The sequence below is a fragment of the Protopterus annectens genome, chromosome 3.part0 (genome assembly GCF_019279795.1).
Source record: "Protopterus annectens isolate FY-2018-M chromosome 3.part0, PAN1.0, whole genome shotgun sequence".
Classification (NCBI taxonomy): domain Eukaryota; kingdom Metazoa; phylum Chordata; order Ceratodontiformes; family Protopteridae; genus Protopterus; species Protopterus annectens.
The window spans coordinates 657,631,060-657,648,405 of record NC_056731.1 but is presented as its reverse complement, the minus strand read 5'-3'; the positions used below and the strand labels follow the sequence as shown (position 1 = coordinate 657,648,405).

Genomic DNA, 17,346 nt, shown 5'->3' with positions numbered 1-17,346 from the left:
GTATGATAAACAGAGGTGAGCCAGTTTCAGGCATATCTTGACTTGACAGACGAAGGGGGAGAGATTGGTAAAGTTAGAGCTAAATGTATCTGCTAGTAGGTTTACTATATTTTCATCCTCAGTGTTCGTAATGTTGTTCACAATCAGCTCAGCGCATTGCTGTATTTTGCTTTTAAGATTACAAACATAACTAAAAAATGCCTTGTGATTGTCTTTGGCTTGGGTAAGTATTTTGGCCTTGAACTTGGCTTTTGCAGATTTTACTAAACTCCTCAGTTGTTTAATTTCAGTGACAAGACTCTTCTTACTTTTGGTCAAAATTCATTTACTTTTATTATAAAGCTTGTCGATATTATGGTTCCACCATGTGGGTTTGTTTCTAGGGGGTACATCTGCATCTATGCAGCTGTTTACATGCTGGTATAGTGTGGTGGTATATGTTTCTGAGTATTCAGTGGAGTTAATTGCATTTGGTGGGAATCTGAAGCTTGCTGATTTATCATTTAGGAGTAGGTAGTTTGTTTTAATGAAATTTCTAAAGGTACCTAGGGTGGAAAGGATCTCTAGTTTCAGTTTTATTTTGAAGATGACTGCTTTAGGTTCAAACCTATCAAATGATGAAGATATGCAAGGGACAGTGGTAGATGCTCCCAGATTAGTAAGGACAAGATCCAAGATATTATTCCTTCTAGTGGGTACTCTGACTAATTGTTCCAGGGTATTTGTATTGACAAAGTCCAGGAATCTCTGTGTTTGTGCACTAGTGGTGGTGGTGTAGGTTTCCTAGTCTGTAGTTTGATAGTTTAGATCACCTATGAAAATGGTATTGGATTTAATATTGAGTGATTTTAGTTTCTGTAGATAGACATAGTGGCTTTCTTGTGCCATACAGAGAGTATTTTAGCTTACTAATATATGATATGGTACCCTTCTGGTGGTCTTTGGACATGAAGAAGCTCTACTGCATCATGCTGCTTTACAAGCCTTGATGTGGGTCTCTTCTGGATGTAGACTAAGATGCCTCCACTATTTTTTGACTTCCGGTGCAGTAGCTGATCTAAACCTGTAGACATTGTTATAGCCCTGCACAGCCAGAATGATCTTTGCTATTTTAAACCATGTCTCAGATACTAAACAGATGTCAATGTCCTCTGGGGTGAAAAGGGCTTGTAGGAAATGGAGTTTCTTGTTCAGACTCCTAGCATTTATCAGCAGCACCTTCATGTTTTTCTTTGCTTGTTTCATTATCATGGTAGGTTTATTAGGTTGTCATTGCCTAAAAAAGATAATATGGGGTGGACAATGTCTTTGCCAATTACTGAAAACCTACAGGGACAGATGTAGACTATCTCCAGTGAAGCAGCATAGTTTGTTGATCATATCTTCACAGGCTGACAAATATTGGAATCGCTTTGAATGACAACAAAAACTAAGCCAATTATTGAAGGCAATTATTTTTTGATCATATTGTGCCATCATCTTTGGAGAAGGTAGAATACTGCTCAGTGCCTTGGCAAATAGTCTGAGAGCTCCATCCTGACTCTTTTCATATAATCTAGGGAAGTACACCTCAAGTTATTGACACTGGCATGAACTATGACAGAGTCATATAGTTCTTGAAGGACTTAAATGTGCACATGATCTGGCAGATCCTGGCACCAGACAAGTAACTAACTGTTGCTCTTTCCTTGCTCAGCCTGCTAAGAGGCACATCTGTAGGCCTTATAATGGAGTTACCTGTAAAAATAATGTTTGGCTGGGTTAATGCCTGCCTTACAGGCTCAGCATCTGTGACTTTTGGACTCCTTGTGTTATGTGAGGAGGTAGGCTTAACTTGCTGGCTGTGCTTTGTGCCTGTATTAGGTTTTGGAGGTATTTGAGGTTTAGGCAAGTTAATATTTAGCACCTCAGCATATGATGGATTATATGTATTGTGATGACCTTGTAGAGGTGTAATTGGTGGTGTACTGCTGCTGATTTTGGTGTCTGAGTTTACTGTTTGGGAAATTTTTGCCTTCAAGGATATTATATATGTGCATCACTCACACACACTGCAATATGCTTATTGAGTAATAGAGGATCATCATATAGCATTAGCCAATTCTTAAGCAGCCTCACAATTTCCATATCAGGCTGGCTAGAGAAGTTGTTGAGAAGTGCTGGTCCATGATACCGACAGGAATGACTCTGGGGTAAGGAATAATTATAGCTGCTTGGAATTTGATTTTAGGATAATGATTAGGTGGGCTTGCTACTGGGTACTTAAAGTTCAGTGCAACACAACTAGCCTTTAAACCTCCTGCCTCCAGTGAAAACTAGCAAACTAATTAAAGTAAAATCTCACTAATTTAGTACTTGAATCAGTGCAAACAGTATCAGTACAATCAATATTAAGCAATTTTATCAAAGGTCTTTTAGCCTGGTGAGTAGTTTAAAGGGATACACTTTTCAAAACGATACTTATGTGGTTATTGTCAATACAATAAATGGGAACAGCACATAATTATGTTGTGAGATTATCATAAAAGACAGGCAACAACAGTTATGCTGGGTTTAAGAAGACAACTACAACAGGGTAGGTGCGAGGGAAAAACAAACCCTTAGCTCTGCCAGACAGGCCTGCAACTGCTTTAATGCAAACTCCTGAACTAGCTGGACATACACACAGTACATAAGAATGAAGCTAGGGCTTAATACCAACAGTCTGACCGCTTAAACAGCAAAATGCAGTGCAACAATTATTTAAAGCAGATACAGTCTGTTACAATTAATTTTAAATGAAATCAAGAAATTAAACCCTTATCTGTCTTTCCCTACATAATGAAACTATTATAATGCAACAGTAATTTAAAAGATTACCGCAAACAGCAGCTTTGGAATTCTTAGACCCTTAGCTCTGAGCTAAGTGACCTGGAACTGCCTTAATGTAAAAAACTATCCTGACATACATTCAGTACATAAGAATGAAACTAGGGTTTGATGCCAACAGTTAGAGCACTTAAACAGCAAAATGCAGTGGAACTATACACTGGAATTATTAATATAGGCTTAAAGACCTTAGTGAAAGCAGATACAGACTGTAAACATTATTTTAAAATCCGATCAAGAAATCAAAAGACTTACCTTTCTTTTTCTATGTAGTGAAACAATTATAATGCAAAATTCATTTGAAAGATCACAGCAAACAGCAGCTCTGAGCTGAGTGGCCTTGAACTGGCTTAATGCAAAAACTACACCAGAACTAGCCTGATATACACTCACTACATAAAAATGAAGCTAAGGTTTAAAATAAACAGTTAGACCCCTTAAACAGTAAAATGCAGTGCAATTATGTACTGGAATTACTAATATAGGCTTAACAACCTTAGCTAATCTGTTAAAATTAATTTAAAATCAGATCAAGAAAGGAAAACATTTATCTTTTTCTATGTAATAAAATTGTAACACTGTAGCAGTAATTTAATTGATCACAGGAAATAGCAGCTTTGGAATTCTTAGACCCTTAGCTCTGAGCTGACTGAGCTAGTTGTTGTTGAGTCTTTCGGCTTTTCCCGGTTAGGGGTCACCACAGCGGAACTCCGGTCCGCTAATGATTGGCAGAAGATTTTTACGTGCCGAGTTGCCAGCCCTGACACACAACCTTCAACGAAGGTACGCCCATTCACGCATGTCTCCACACAGAAGACGCTCTAGCTGAGAATCGAACAGGACAACGTCTTACTGTGAGACGACAACGCTACTGCAGCACCACTGACTGAGCTAGTATGATTCAGTATTAGTTAGATTAAATTCTTTATTGAAATCTAAACACTGAATGTGTAACCAACAGTTTCAGAGAGGAACGGAGAATTTTTATGAAGCAATATGTGAAACTGAGGCATAGTTGAAAAGTATGCTGTAGTTCTTAAGCTTTGTAACTATTTCATTGAACATAATAATACTTCTGTATGATTTCTAGTATGTAATTAGTATGCAAATGTGCTGACAAATCTGATGAATCTAAATGAAAATATTTGCCCATAAATAATATATGAAGAGTTACATTGCATATTTACTTTTATAATTTCTGTTACACCCATGTATTTAGTAAATTAAAATGCTGAATTTGCCATCGTTGTTTAGTATCCTTATATTGAGCCATACGTAAGTGAGCAAGATGTTGACTAGTGAAAAGACCTCAGTCATTGTTTTGGTACTCAAGGATGGAGATGCATATTCCTCAAATGTAGTTTGTGAGGGTTGGTTAAGGATGTTCAGAATGACCTCCCTCATAAGATGTAAATAAAGAGGCTAGTCTGTTGTGTCAGTTGTGGACACTGAAGATTAATGGTGACAGGTTAAGGTAACTCCTGTTGACTATATGCTATACGTATACTTGTGAGAGGACACTAATCATCATTCAGTGAGATTCTTTTGCGCATACAATGTACCCCTTGGACAAGGCACACTACTTTGTACAGTACTGCAGTTTTATTCAGAATACCTCACTGTCATTTAAATAGATAAGCAACACATATTGTCCTTTGTTAACACCAGACCAATGCCAGTGAATGTCTTTGGGATACTTTGCATACACTGTGTCTACACGGCAGAATTCAGGGCAGATTCAATTATTTTCTTGAAAGATCTCTCTTCCCATGTTGTATTTCAAGTTGGGAAAAGCACACATGAATTCTAGGAATGCTAGTTTTCTTAGAAAATATATAGCCTGCCATATATTTAAAAAAATTACTATAGTGCTAAAGCAGACAAACTTTATATATGTAAGTTTTCAGTAAAGTCACCTACTTCCCAGTAAATCAAATAACACATTGCTTTTTATGACAAAATTAGTCTTGCCTAAATTTAGCTTTCTGCATCTTTAACATCTCTCTCCTCCCCATCCTCTTTTTCTTCATTTGTGTCATACCTATTTTGAATGCCTCTGTGAATTCATTCTCCACTGCTTATTATGGTAGCTTGCCCACATTCCATGGTCTACATCCCGCTCTATGAGAACTTCTTTTGCAGATCCAGAGAGCTGTTTACAATTGCAGTCTGCTGCCTTTGCGCTTTGTCCTCTTTCTCCTATCCTTACTTGTTAAGGCTGTCCCCCTTCAAGTCTCTCTGACGTGATCTTCTCCAATGCATCCACATCATGTTCTGTATGTCCTTCCTATTGTCCAGTAAGAAGAGACACAGTTCCTCTTGCTTCTTCTGGTCATCACCTTTCCTGTCCATCACATACCCTTTTGGTTTATATTTTCTGTATAGCCTCCAGAATTGCATGCAGTAATCAATGTTTTTCCTGATACGGGTTCAGTGGTGTTGGAGCATTACTGTATATACTGCTTTCCTCACAGTATTTGTCTGTAGCTTACCCCCAGTGATGAAAGTGGCCTTTTTAGTCATTTCTGTTCTTTTGCTGTTCCTTTCTCACTGAAGCCCACTTTTGTAACTCTTTAATTGTTCACCCTCCATCTGTTTCTTCATCTTCTTATGCTATCTCACCTTCTTCTATCTGCACCCCCTGCTCTTAATCCTTCCTCAGCTTCATCTCTATAATGGATATGCATTGTCCTCTTCTTCCTCTGCCAGTTCCTGCCTGCTGTTTTCCATATGCTCTCTATTAGACTGTTTCCTGTCTTTGTTCTTAAATACTCTTCTGTACCTTTTCCCTGGCTGTCTTATCCTGAACTGATCCATGCCTGTCCTTTATAACACATCTTCTACCTGTTTCGCCCTGCCCATGAATTACTTTTCCTCTGCTCAACTTTCTTCTCCTTTTAACTGCCTCAGCTTTAGTCCTTTTCCTAATATCTTTCCTTCTATCATCATTTTTGTCCATCCTATAGCCCATTCCACTTGCCTTCCTGCTGAACTTCAGTCTTCCAGTTATCCTAAGTAGCCTAGATCCTGGTTCCCTGCCCAGAATCCAGAAAAACATATGTGGCTCATACACTGCGTAGCATGCCTAGCTCACCCTATCTGATCCCCACCAGCCTTTTACTGCTTCCACAGCTCAGTCTACTGCTCAATATATAACCTGTTTGAATAATGTAATTTAATTAACCTAGTATACCTTAATATTCTTTCAGTCATATGCTGCACACAACAACTGATTTATTTTCAACCTGACAGATCCTTGTGATGTATGCTAAGCAAAATAATCTCAACCTTATAGAAAACTGTAGTATTTATTAACCATTAAGCACAACCACAAAATAAGAATTATCAGTATATCAATATAAACAATTAAATATCCGCGGTGGTGCAGCAGTAGCATTGTTGCCTCACAGCAAGAAGTTCTCCCGTTCAATTCTTGGCTGGAGTGCGGGGAGTGCCTTCTGTGTGGAGTCTGCATGTCCTTCCCACGGTTGGGTGGGAGTTCAAAAGACATGCGTAAATGGGCATGCCTTTGTTGAAGGTTGAGCGTCAAGCTGGCACCTTGGCATTCGTGAAAATCTACTGCCAATCATTAGCGAACCGGAGTTCCGCTGTGGCGACCCCTAACCAGGAAAAGCCGAAAGACCAACCTCAATATAAACAGTTAATGTCCTAAATCTTGGAACGAAGTGATAAATTGTTGGAGGGCTGTTGAAGTCCAGTTAACATTAGGGTTATACCGATTAATATCATGGTTAATACCAGAGCTGGCTCCGTGGCATAGAGGGATAAATCCCTGACTATGGTCTGGACAACCCAGGTTTGATTAGCATCCCAGGAGGAGGCAGCGTCACAGAGAAATGAATAATGATGTTGTCTACTTGTCTCTGTCATGGTGGAAAGTGTGAGAAGCATGCTCAGTGATGTCTCTACATCATGATTCTCAGTGGACAGGAGCATTGTCTGGAATGTTAGGAGTCAGAGGTGATAGAGAGAGGGAAACTGAATAACGTGTCACTACAGAGGTGAAGCCCATCCACTTGTGGTATACCTAATGCACCCCTACACACACATAAACACCCACTTTCCAAATCATCCTACCCCTGGTGCTGGCATTGATAATGCTGTGATTCTCTTCCCTTGCTGTCTCCCAGCTTCATTGTTCCAAACGGCTGACCTAATAACAGCCTAGGCCAGTAGTACTGACTGACAGAGGGAATGGCCGAAACTGAGGTGGAAGAAGGAGTAAGCCATTTTATTGGCAACCTACTCTGAGGTTACATTACATAAGCAGCCTACTCTGAGGTTACAATTTTATAGGCAACCTACTCTGTGGTTACATTACATATGCAGCCTACTCTGGGGTTACAATTTATAGGCAGCCTACTCTGAGGTTACATTACACAGGCAGCCTACTCTGAGGTTACAATTTATAGGCCAGCTCTGGGTTTTTATAGGCAGCCTACTCTGAGGTTACATTTTATAGGCAGCCTACTCTGAGGTTACATTACATAGGCAGCCTACTCTGAGGTTACATTTTATAGGCAGCCTACTCTGAGGTTACATTACATAGGCAGCCTACTCTGAGGTTACAATTTATAGGCAGCCTACTCTGAGTAGTAACACAACTAAAATAAGGGATTTGTGTCTGTTTTCACCCATCATCATACTTGGGAAGTAAAACGAGCATGAAATCTAAAAACCTTGTCTTTGGAATAAAAACAAACTTTAATCTGTAAATAAGTGGATATTGTCATTATTAATACTCATGATGTTCTTATGTACTTGTCATGAGAGGTAGATTGCTGTGTTTACCATGTTATCATTATTAATGTTTAGAATGTTTTTATGTGCTTGTTATGAGAGGTCCATTGTTGTGTTTGTCATTTTGTCATTAATAATGTTCAGAATGTTTTATATGCTTCTTGCGATGAGTACATTATTGTTCTTACCATCAAATCTTTGCTTTTCTTTTACTATAACATGACAAAAGTAAAAGTTAGCCAGCACAAGGCAGCTCACTTCTTGATTTGCTGAGTTTTAAGAGTGGGAGCATGATAAGTAACCCAAATGCCAAACTTCCCTGTATGGCACCTTAGAGGTAACAAGGCTACTTTCTTTCTGCAAATAGTTATATTAATGTGACTTTTGATATACACACACACACACACACACACACACACACACACACATATATATATATATATATATATATATATATATATATATATATATATATATATCCCTTTGCATATTTGATAGTAGATAACTTGGCTTATTTTACCTAAATGCATTTTTAAATAATATGATGTATTTCTTTTCTTTTCATAGTTGCTGTTGTATGTCCTTCTAGTTTCTTTCCCACGTCCCTGTTCTCTGAAGCTTTAATGAGGTTTGGACATCATTAGTAAGTACTGAATGCATTTTTATCGTAAATATTCAGTGTGTGTAAATAACTACTAACGCGCATATGAACAGTGAATTTATTTATTTAGTGAAAACAGGTTTCCAGTGATATGAACTTACCTTGTAAACCTAATACATTTGCATTCTCATTTTCATTTCTAGGAAAATGCCAAAAATCCTAAATTTGGAATGCCTGCATATTGAGAAACAGCACTCATTTACCAGAAACTTTAATCATATTTAGCAGTTATAAAGCTGTCATCTTACATTAGCGAGTGTTCTTTCCCTTGAATCTGTTTTAATTTCATATACAGGGACAAACACACACACACACACACACACACACACACACACACACACACACACACACACACACACACACACACACACACACACACACACACCCATATTCATATATCTATCTATCTATATATATATATATATATATATATATATATATATATATATATATATATATATATACATATTGGAATGATATAATGAAAGAAACAAAGTGGAAAAAGTGCCCAATACACCAAAACCAGTAAAAATTTAGAAAAAAGGCACTCTGGAAGGACAAACCACGATCCTTTAATAACCAAACTTTAATAAAACCACTTAAAAGTTGTGTCCACGATCCTTTAATAACCAAACTTTAATAAAACCACTTAAAAGTTGCGTCCAACTTGTGGAAACAACTTTTAAGTGGTTTTATTAAAGTTTGGTTATTAAAGGATCGTGGTTTGTCCTTCCAGAGTGCCTTTTTTCTGTATTTTTAATAATATAATGAACTCAAGGTGATGACAAGAAATTACAATTACAAATCACAGGTATGATTCCTGGATTTGGCTTTGTCTCATGAAACTGTAACTGCATTTTGTGAGATGCATAAATCAGTATCTATTGTCATTGTGACTGAGTATCTTATTACATGTGCTGTCTTTCCTGTGTGTATAAGTAACTTGATAATTTCATTATATATGCTGCAAAGCAAAACTGATGAGACACTACTGCTTAGGGCTCTTTGCTCATTTAGGCATATCCAATAATCAAATCTGAAACAAAGATAGATAGATAGATATAGATAGATAGATAGATAGATAGATAGATAGATAGATAGATAGATAGATGATAGAAAGAAGGTGTTCACATTCTTATATACCTGTACATATTTGGAGACAAACTAATATAATGTATAAAATGTAATTACAATCTCACACTGCAAATATAATACCAAAGAATTCTTCCTAGCCCCTGGCATCACTGCATACCCACCTGCAAACTATTTTAAGTGCTCATTGTGACACAAGATTTAGAAAATGCTTTGTGACATTTCTACACAGGCTGCATATTTTAAAGGGTGACTTTGGATTTCAGCTGTTTTTGTACCAGTGCAGTATAGCAGGAGATAAATTAACTCATGTACTTGGAAGACTGCAATAATAGTGCCTCTGTCATATTAATCTGTCGATAGCTAATATCCCTCTGTACAGTAACAAGAATGAAGTAAAGTTACTTAACAGAGAAAAGCTTAGACCTTTGCTAAAATGTATTTAAAATGAATGCTCTATACAGGGTATATTGGAAAAGGATGTATAAATCATATGCAGATACATAAAACCTAAAAGATAATCCTGAACAGATGAAATTCTTACTATGACAATATCCAAATATTCTGTTAAGCTATTCAGTTTATAACACTGAAGGGAGAACAGCTTGATCTATCAGAAAAATAAATCAGTAAGACAGGTATAGAAGATGTTTTTGTACAATGGCAGTAGTTGTTTTATATTTCACAACTGCATAAATATGTATATCTATGCCTACACATCTCTGTACCTAGTGACGGTGGGGGGGGGGTACTTTTAAATGTTTATAAAGAGTGCTATATACTTAGAATGTGTTGAGCAGGGATGTGCAAGTCACATAGCTACAGAAAGGCCACACTGTTTAGAAAACCACTTGCTTCACATTTCCACCATAAAATATTCTAGCCTGAGAAATATAACTTCTTTATACGCTTACATATATTGAGTAGGGATTCAAATAGAATGTATCAGCAATAACTTTAGCTGTCAAAACATTCTTAGAAACTTACCTATGTATGTTTTGTTTTGGGTAGGTGTGGGTGCACAGAACTAAACACACACACACACACACACACACACACACACACACACACACACACACACACACACACACACACACACACACACACACGGATAATCATTAAAACCACATTGTTCTAGTTCCTGTAGTTCTATGCTAATCATGAATTAATTATTTGGTTAAGCTGTTTCATGTGTAACAATGAAGGACCAGGAGTAGAGTGAGTGAATAAAAAAGACAAAGATTGCTGTATTATACATTCATTAAAAAGACATCCTAAAAGTGAAGCATTTCTATAGACAGAACTGTGTTGTATCTTATAACTAAATAAATATGTATTCAAATGTTCAGTTACCTGCAAACAATTGTGGGTGTCAGGAAACTCATAGCTTGCTTGGTCTTCCTGTAGAAAACATCACTGTAAAAAGATAGCTGGCTTCCTGAAATCAACTTGAGAGCAGAGTAGAACAGCTTGTATTGCAGATGATCTTGATTTTTGGTTTACAAAACTAAGAGTAGAGGCAGAAGTTTTTTTTTTCTACCCTTTTCCCTTAATCTGATGTTGTGTGGCCTCAGAGTTGGCATATTTAGAACGTGGCTGTATGGAGCTGACCACACATCTGCGAGTGCAGGGGAACTTGCCCAACCCAGAGGAAAAAAATGTGCAAGATTGTTCTGCAACTTTTTCTGCAAGCTTTTGCATGGCATGTTTTGGAAACTTGATCTGTAGAGAGTTAGAAGTTTTCCCTGAGATTAATTACTTCTTAAATAAAGAACATGAAGTTAATAATAGTGGAACAAAATGAGGGATGTTAATATTGGCAAGTGCTTGCAAATGTTTAATTAATGATAGACTTACTTTCAGTATCCAGACTAGACATGCTTTACTAGTGGGGTCTTCCCTTTTATGTTTTATGGAGTAGTACTTCTCAATTCACGTTGTAAGACCTCGAATGTGGTTCTTTAGTTTGCCATACTCTGTTAGAGATGAGCCAGCTATTGTTCTAATTTCACTTTTTTCTTAGGAATCTCATTTGCTGACATTTTTTAAGTTTATACTTTTATTTATACATTCAGTTTATTTACAAAGTGCCTGGTGACTGCAGTACTCCATAAAAGACAGGCACAGAACATTTGTGATACAGGCCACACTGGAGTACCTGCTAGCCAGTTTCTGCTAAATCATGCTGACCAGGGGACAATTCCCCAAGTGTTGTGATCAATACATTATTAACCACTGTAGTATGACTCACTGAAATGTAACACTCATCTACATCTCCATCAAATCTCCGTGAGTGCATGTGGTTGTGTATGTGTGTCTGAGTATCCATACACATGTATGTGCATGGACGTGCGCATCTTTAGATGTGTGCATTTGTGTGTGTATACATGTGTGTCTGCTCAACTTGCATGTATGCGTGTGTGTGTGTGTGTGTGTGTGTGTGTGTGTGTGTGTGTGGGTAAGTAGCTGCTTTCAGGGAACTCATGCAGCCAACTTATTTGTCCATTTACTATCCAAAAGGTTGATTAGGTTTCTTAATGCCATGGGTAGATGTGGGAATGCAGGTGCTGTTAAGTTATGTACAGTTCATGTAAGGAACACATACAACCCTCATAGAGCATTTTCACCTGTCAGATTTGCTCTGCATCCCACCTAGTAGCAAATAATAGGGCAGGGTGCATTTTATGACATCCTCAGTAGGAATGGAATGAATAATATTCCTAATATTAGGTACAGCAGAACTGAACCTGATTGCCTCCTTCTAAAATTTATAAAACTCTGTATTTTTTTATTTTATTTTTTTCAACCTCATTTTAATTTTATGGCTTCCTACAGGAGGTTTTGTAATCTCTAGAAAACTTAAAAAAATGCTTCCACCCCAAATCAGATCAATATGTTTGGTGTCATAAATGTACCTCTTGTCTCCCTCTTATCTCTGCTAAGGCATACCATTGAAAGAGTGACCTCACAGGAATTTCCTACTGACTCCTATAATTGGTTACATGCAGTTCAACATGGCTGCTGCAGAGCTACAACACCTGTACTTCAACATGGCTGCCGCAGGGCTACAACACCTGTACTGCCTTATGTTCATAGGTTCATAGGTACTAGGCTATCTGCCCAAGGGCATTTATAAGCCTAGCCAGAGTGTGTTGGCTTTTGCCACCCCCTTGGATTAGTTCCCTGTGCCTCTGACCAGCAGAGCCATTAGTTCCCTGCGCCTCTGTCCAGCAGAGCCACTGCAGTGATCCCCGGGGTAAATTTTCTGTTTCCCATCCACCCGTCAAGGTTTCTCTTGAAGAGTGCTAGTGAGGGGCTCTGCCTGATGTATATTGGAATCTTGTTCCAAAGCATGGGGAGTCTCTGGGTCAGGAATCTATCCCTCCAGCACGTCCTATTTATCGTTATGGTAAGGTTTATATCCCTAGAGTGTGTGGCTCTCAGGGATTTGCTTTTTTTTTAGGTGGAGCATATCCATCAATTCTGGGTTGGACATGGCCTTGAATTTCAAGCAGAGATCACCTCTGTGTAAGCAGTATGCAACTGAGTACAGCTGGAGTTTCTTTAGTTGGGATGCATAGGCCATCTGTTTGAGGCCAGTAATCCTCTTGGTAAGGTACTTCTGTGGTCTTTCCAGCTGTTGCAGGTGTCTTGTAAGGTACATCCCAAATGAGGCGTTGTACTCTATAATGGGTCTAATAGATGATGAGTAGAGGGGCACAATGACCTCCTATGTTTTGGACGGAACCTTTTGAGATTAGGTGGCCCACATAGAAGGATTTTCTAACCACCTTGGCAATATGATTATCAAAGGAGAAATTGCTATCTACTTGGGTCCTCAGATCCCTTATTACATTTTCTGTATTTAGGGGACTCCCACCTATGTGATAGTTCGCGGGTACTTTGTTTTTTTCCAAATGGGATGACTATGCACTTTTTGGCATTCAGCTTGAGGCCATGATTTTGACAGCAGGTATCTGTCTCAGTTAGACCCTTCTGGAGGGTGTCTGTATCAGCTGGAGAATCAATTACGGCCCCTAGTTTGCAGTTGTCTGTGAACTTGGTCAGCCAAAGTCCTCCTGTGCTTGCCTGTACCTCTGAGAAGTATATACCGAACAGGAGGGGTCCTAGGACTGAGCCCTGGGGGATGCCACTTGTAACCAGATTAGAGTTGGACCTAGAGTCTGCAACTCTCATCATGTGGGTTCTGTCTGTGAGCCAATTTGCAACCCATCTTGTGACGTAGGGGTTAATGTTTAGGTTGGTGAGTTTGTCTGTAATACCAGAATGGGGAATGGTGTCAAAAGCCTTTGTGAGGTCTAGGTAGGCTGTGTGGACCTCTTTACCCTCATCTAATGCCTTGGTAACTGTCTCAAAAAAGTCCACCAGGTTTAGGAGGCATGATCTGCCCTTAACAAAGCCAAACTGGGTGGGGTCCAAAGTTTGAAGGTTTCCAATGTCTCTGTTAAAGGACAATCGTGCCCTCAGACTCAAAAAACATATTAATTTCATCATGGTTTGATGTTTCCTACATTTTAATAGCACTCTGAGACTATTTTGAGCTTTTTAGATATTTTTAGATGCAATTTCTGACTCTGACCACATGGAGTCTGGCATATGCATTCTGGGATACTTAGTCTCCAAAAATTGCATCAGATCTGCCACGTTTTGCTTTTAAGCTGTGTGCTGTCACTTCATTTAACAGGCAGCTGCAGGCTTAAAATTTGGTTAAAATGTTATCCTTTTCAATGACCACTTAAAACACAAGCAGTGCAATGCTACAGAACAGAACTGAAAAGTGCATTTTTCTTTTTTCATCTTAGAAAAAAATAAAAATTGTTTTTTTTGAAAGGTGAAGAAATCTAGAATCTCCCTCCCACTTCACACCTACCTTCCCTAGCTGTCAAAGAGCCAAATTTGTGACAGGTCGTCACAGCAGGTGACCAGACTAATGTACTGTGCTTGTCTGCCTTTTCCTCCTACTTAGGGAGACTTTTTTTTTTTTACTCTTCTCCTGTCAAATTTAAAACCAGTTTAAATAGCTAACAAATGATGCACTATAAACTTGAAATATTTTAGACTTGCATGACAGCACCCACATGCTTTTTTTGTCAATATTAAAAAAAATTATGGTAGTGCATACATACATCAGACATCACATGCGCACCCACACACACACTTTACTTCTACAATGATTTTTTATTTTTTATTTTATAGCAGTGTACTAACTAAGAAGAGAAATTCTGGTTCAAAAGCAGGATAAATTGATCCTGAAATACCTATGAACCTCAGCGCAAGAAATTAGGACAAAAAGCCATATAGAAGGGACAAAGGCACAAAAGCGGAAAAGCGCAGTCTGTCTGAACTGTGTGCAAACAGCTACAGTTAACTTTTGAGTATGTGTCTACCTGTTTGAGCCAATTTTTTTTTTTCCCCTGCAGAGCCTTCTTTGTGGCTTGCCCCCCCCCCCACACCACCACACACACACACACACACACACACACACACACACACACACACACACACACACACACATTCCACTTTCTTATATTCCCTTCTGTTAAAATAGTATCCGCCATAAACTCATCAAGCATTAAATAACTGGGGAAATATAACCCTGGATCAAAAGAAAATAAAAAAAATAAGTAATAAAAAAAAAAAATGCAGGAAAGAACGTGGTGCCTTACAAATTACAAATGAAAAAAAAGACCAATGTGCAATTAAAAAAAAAAAGGGACAGGACAATATCAGGGGGCTAGGGAGGCATAGAAACAGGATATAATTTATACATTACAGGATAAGAAAGTAAGTAAACTTACTTACCTTACTTATGAAGTACGCTGGTGAAGAAAGTGAAGTGCTTTACATGAATACACAGCACCTAGTCCATTTATTAGGTTAACAGTGTGCTGGAAAGGCAGTGAGAGCTATGGCAGATGTGACATCATTAATCTTGGTTTTAAAACTGAAAGTCAAACAGTAAAAGTATGAAGCCTAAGCAGTAAAGAGAATAGTTTAGGGAGACATCAGGTAGAGATATTTGATTTGATATCCCGTTGTTTTCCTTTAATGAGTTCCATGATGATGAGCTCTATAGCCTTGCAGACCAGGCTGGTCAGGCTTATAGGGCGATAGTTCCTGGGGTCCATTGTGGCCCCACCTTTGTGGAGTGGGATAACTGTTGCTGTGCACCACTCTGTGGGTATGTAGCCTGTAGAGAGGCTGAGTTTGAACAGTGTGTTTAGGTGACGGGTTAGTTCATTTTGGAGCTCTTGTAAGACACAGCCTGGGACACCATCCCATTGAGGCTGTGTTTTTGGCTTTGGATAAGGCTGTTTTAACTTGTGTGTTGGTGATTGCCGGGGCCTTACATTCTTCTGGTATTGTTATGGGCCCTTTAGGGGGTGAGAGGGGTGTGAAGTTTGCACTGAACCTGTCTGCCAAAATGTTGGCAATATCAGTAGGTTCAGTGTATTTTGTGCCATTCTATACCAACTCAGAACAGATCTGAGAGTTTCCACTTAGGTTGTTGACATAGCTAAAGAATGCTTTGTGGTTATCTTTGGAGTCCTTGGCAATTTTTATTTCGAAGCTAGCCTTGGATGATTTAATGAGGAATCATAGTTTCTTGCTGATACTGATCAGGGATGTCTTTCCTTCTAGGGATTTTGCTCTTATCTGTACTAGTTTCCTCCTTCTATTGTAGAGCCTGTTTATGGCAGGGGTCCACCAGACTGGTTTCTTTTCTTGGAGGAGTGAGTCTTGGTTTCATTTGGGATAACATGATCCATGCATTCCTGTAGATGATCACAGAGTGCCTTTGTATAGGTTTCAGCAGCTTGGACAGCATTGTCCATTGGCATGGGGGCTGTCAACCTCTCCATCTCAATCTTAAGCAATGTGAACTTTGCATTTGAAACGTTTTTCACAGTGGTTTCCTTGATTGGGAATGGGGGCGGAATGTGAATATCCAGAGTGATTAGTCTATGGTCTGATCTAACCAGCGAGGGGTTGACGTCAGGTGTGGAACACCGGTCGCCCATGTTGGTAATGACCAGGTCCAATATGTTGTTCCATCTGGTGGGGGTATTGACCAGTTGATCCAAGGCGTTCGAGTTTATAAATTTTAGGAAGCGTTGGGCAAGAGAGTTAGTACTTGAGTAGTTCTCCCAGTTAATGTTTGGGTAGTTAAAATCACCCAGTATTAGGGTGTTTAGTAGGACCTTCATGTTTTCCAGTGTCTCCAGAAATGCAGAATGGGGGTCCTGGGTCATGGTGGGTGATCTGTAGCAAGCTGCAATTTGGATTGCAGTTTTGCCTGTTGTTAGTTACACTTGGATGATCTCTGATACATCGTGCTGTGCCACTAACCTGGAGGCGTGAGTATCCTTGATGAATATGGATACACCCCCGCCTTTTGTATTTCGGTCTAGGTTCTGTGGCTGAAAGGTATGGTATGAGTTATAGCCTGATAGTGCTGGGATGCTCTCTGGAGCCTTAAACCAGGTTTCTGTTACTGCACAGATATCAATGTTCTCCATACTGAGGAATGCCTCGAGTGCGTGCATTTTGAGGTTTAGACTTCTGGCGTTGAGTAGCATTACCCTCAGATTTTGGTTACTTGTGCTATTTACAGTGGTGGGTTTGTCTTTTGAGCCTTCCCTAAAAAAGGCACTACTGGGGTAGCAAGAGCCTTTGCCAGTATTTGAAAGCCTAAGGGTGACAAGTGCAAGCCATCTCTTTCAAAGCAACGTGGCTTGTCGAGCATGTCATCCCAGGCAGACAGATACTGGGTCCCTTTTGAATGACACCAGAAACTTAGCCAATTGTAGAAGTTGATAATTTTGTCCTTGTACTGTGGCATCATTCTGGGTGATGGCAGGATGCTACTCAGGGTCAGAGTCATACCTGCCTGGGCTACATGATCATAGAGCTCTTCCATGTCTCTTTTCATGTAGTCCAGG

At 39.0% G+C, this 17,346-nt stretch overlaps 1 long non-coding RNA gene across 2 annotated transcripts in view; it reads left to right on the top strand.

The window, feature by feature from the left end:
• The window catches only part of LOC122796515, a 931,728-nt gene that overhangs the window by 522,562 nt on the left and 391,820 nt on the right, over window positions 1-17,346 (top strand). For both annotated transcript variants that reach the window (XR_006363984.1, XR_006363983.1), the window contains exon 2: window positions 8,197-8,272. This is a non-coding gene — a long non-coding RNA (uncharacterized LOC122796515). The remainder of the gene's footprint in view (window positions 1-8,196; window positions 8,273-17,346) is intronic.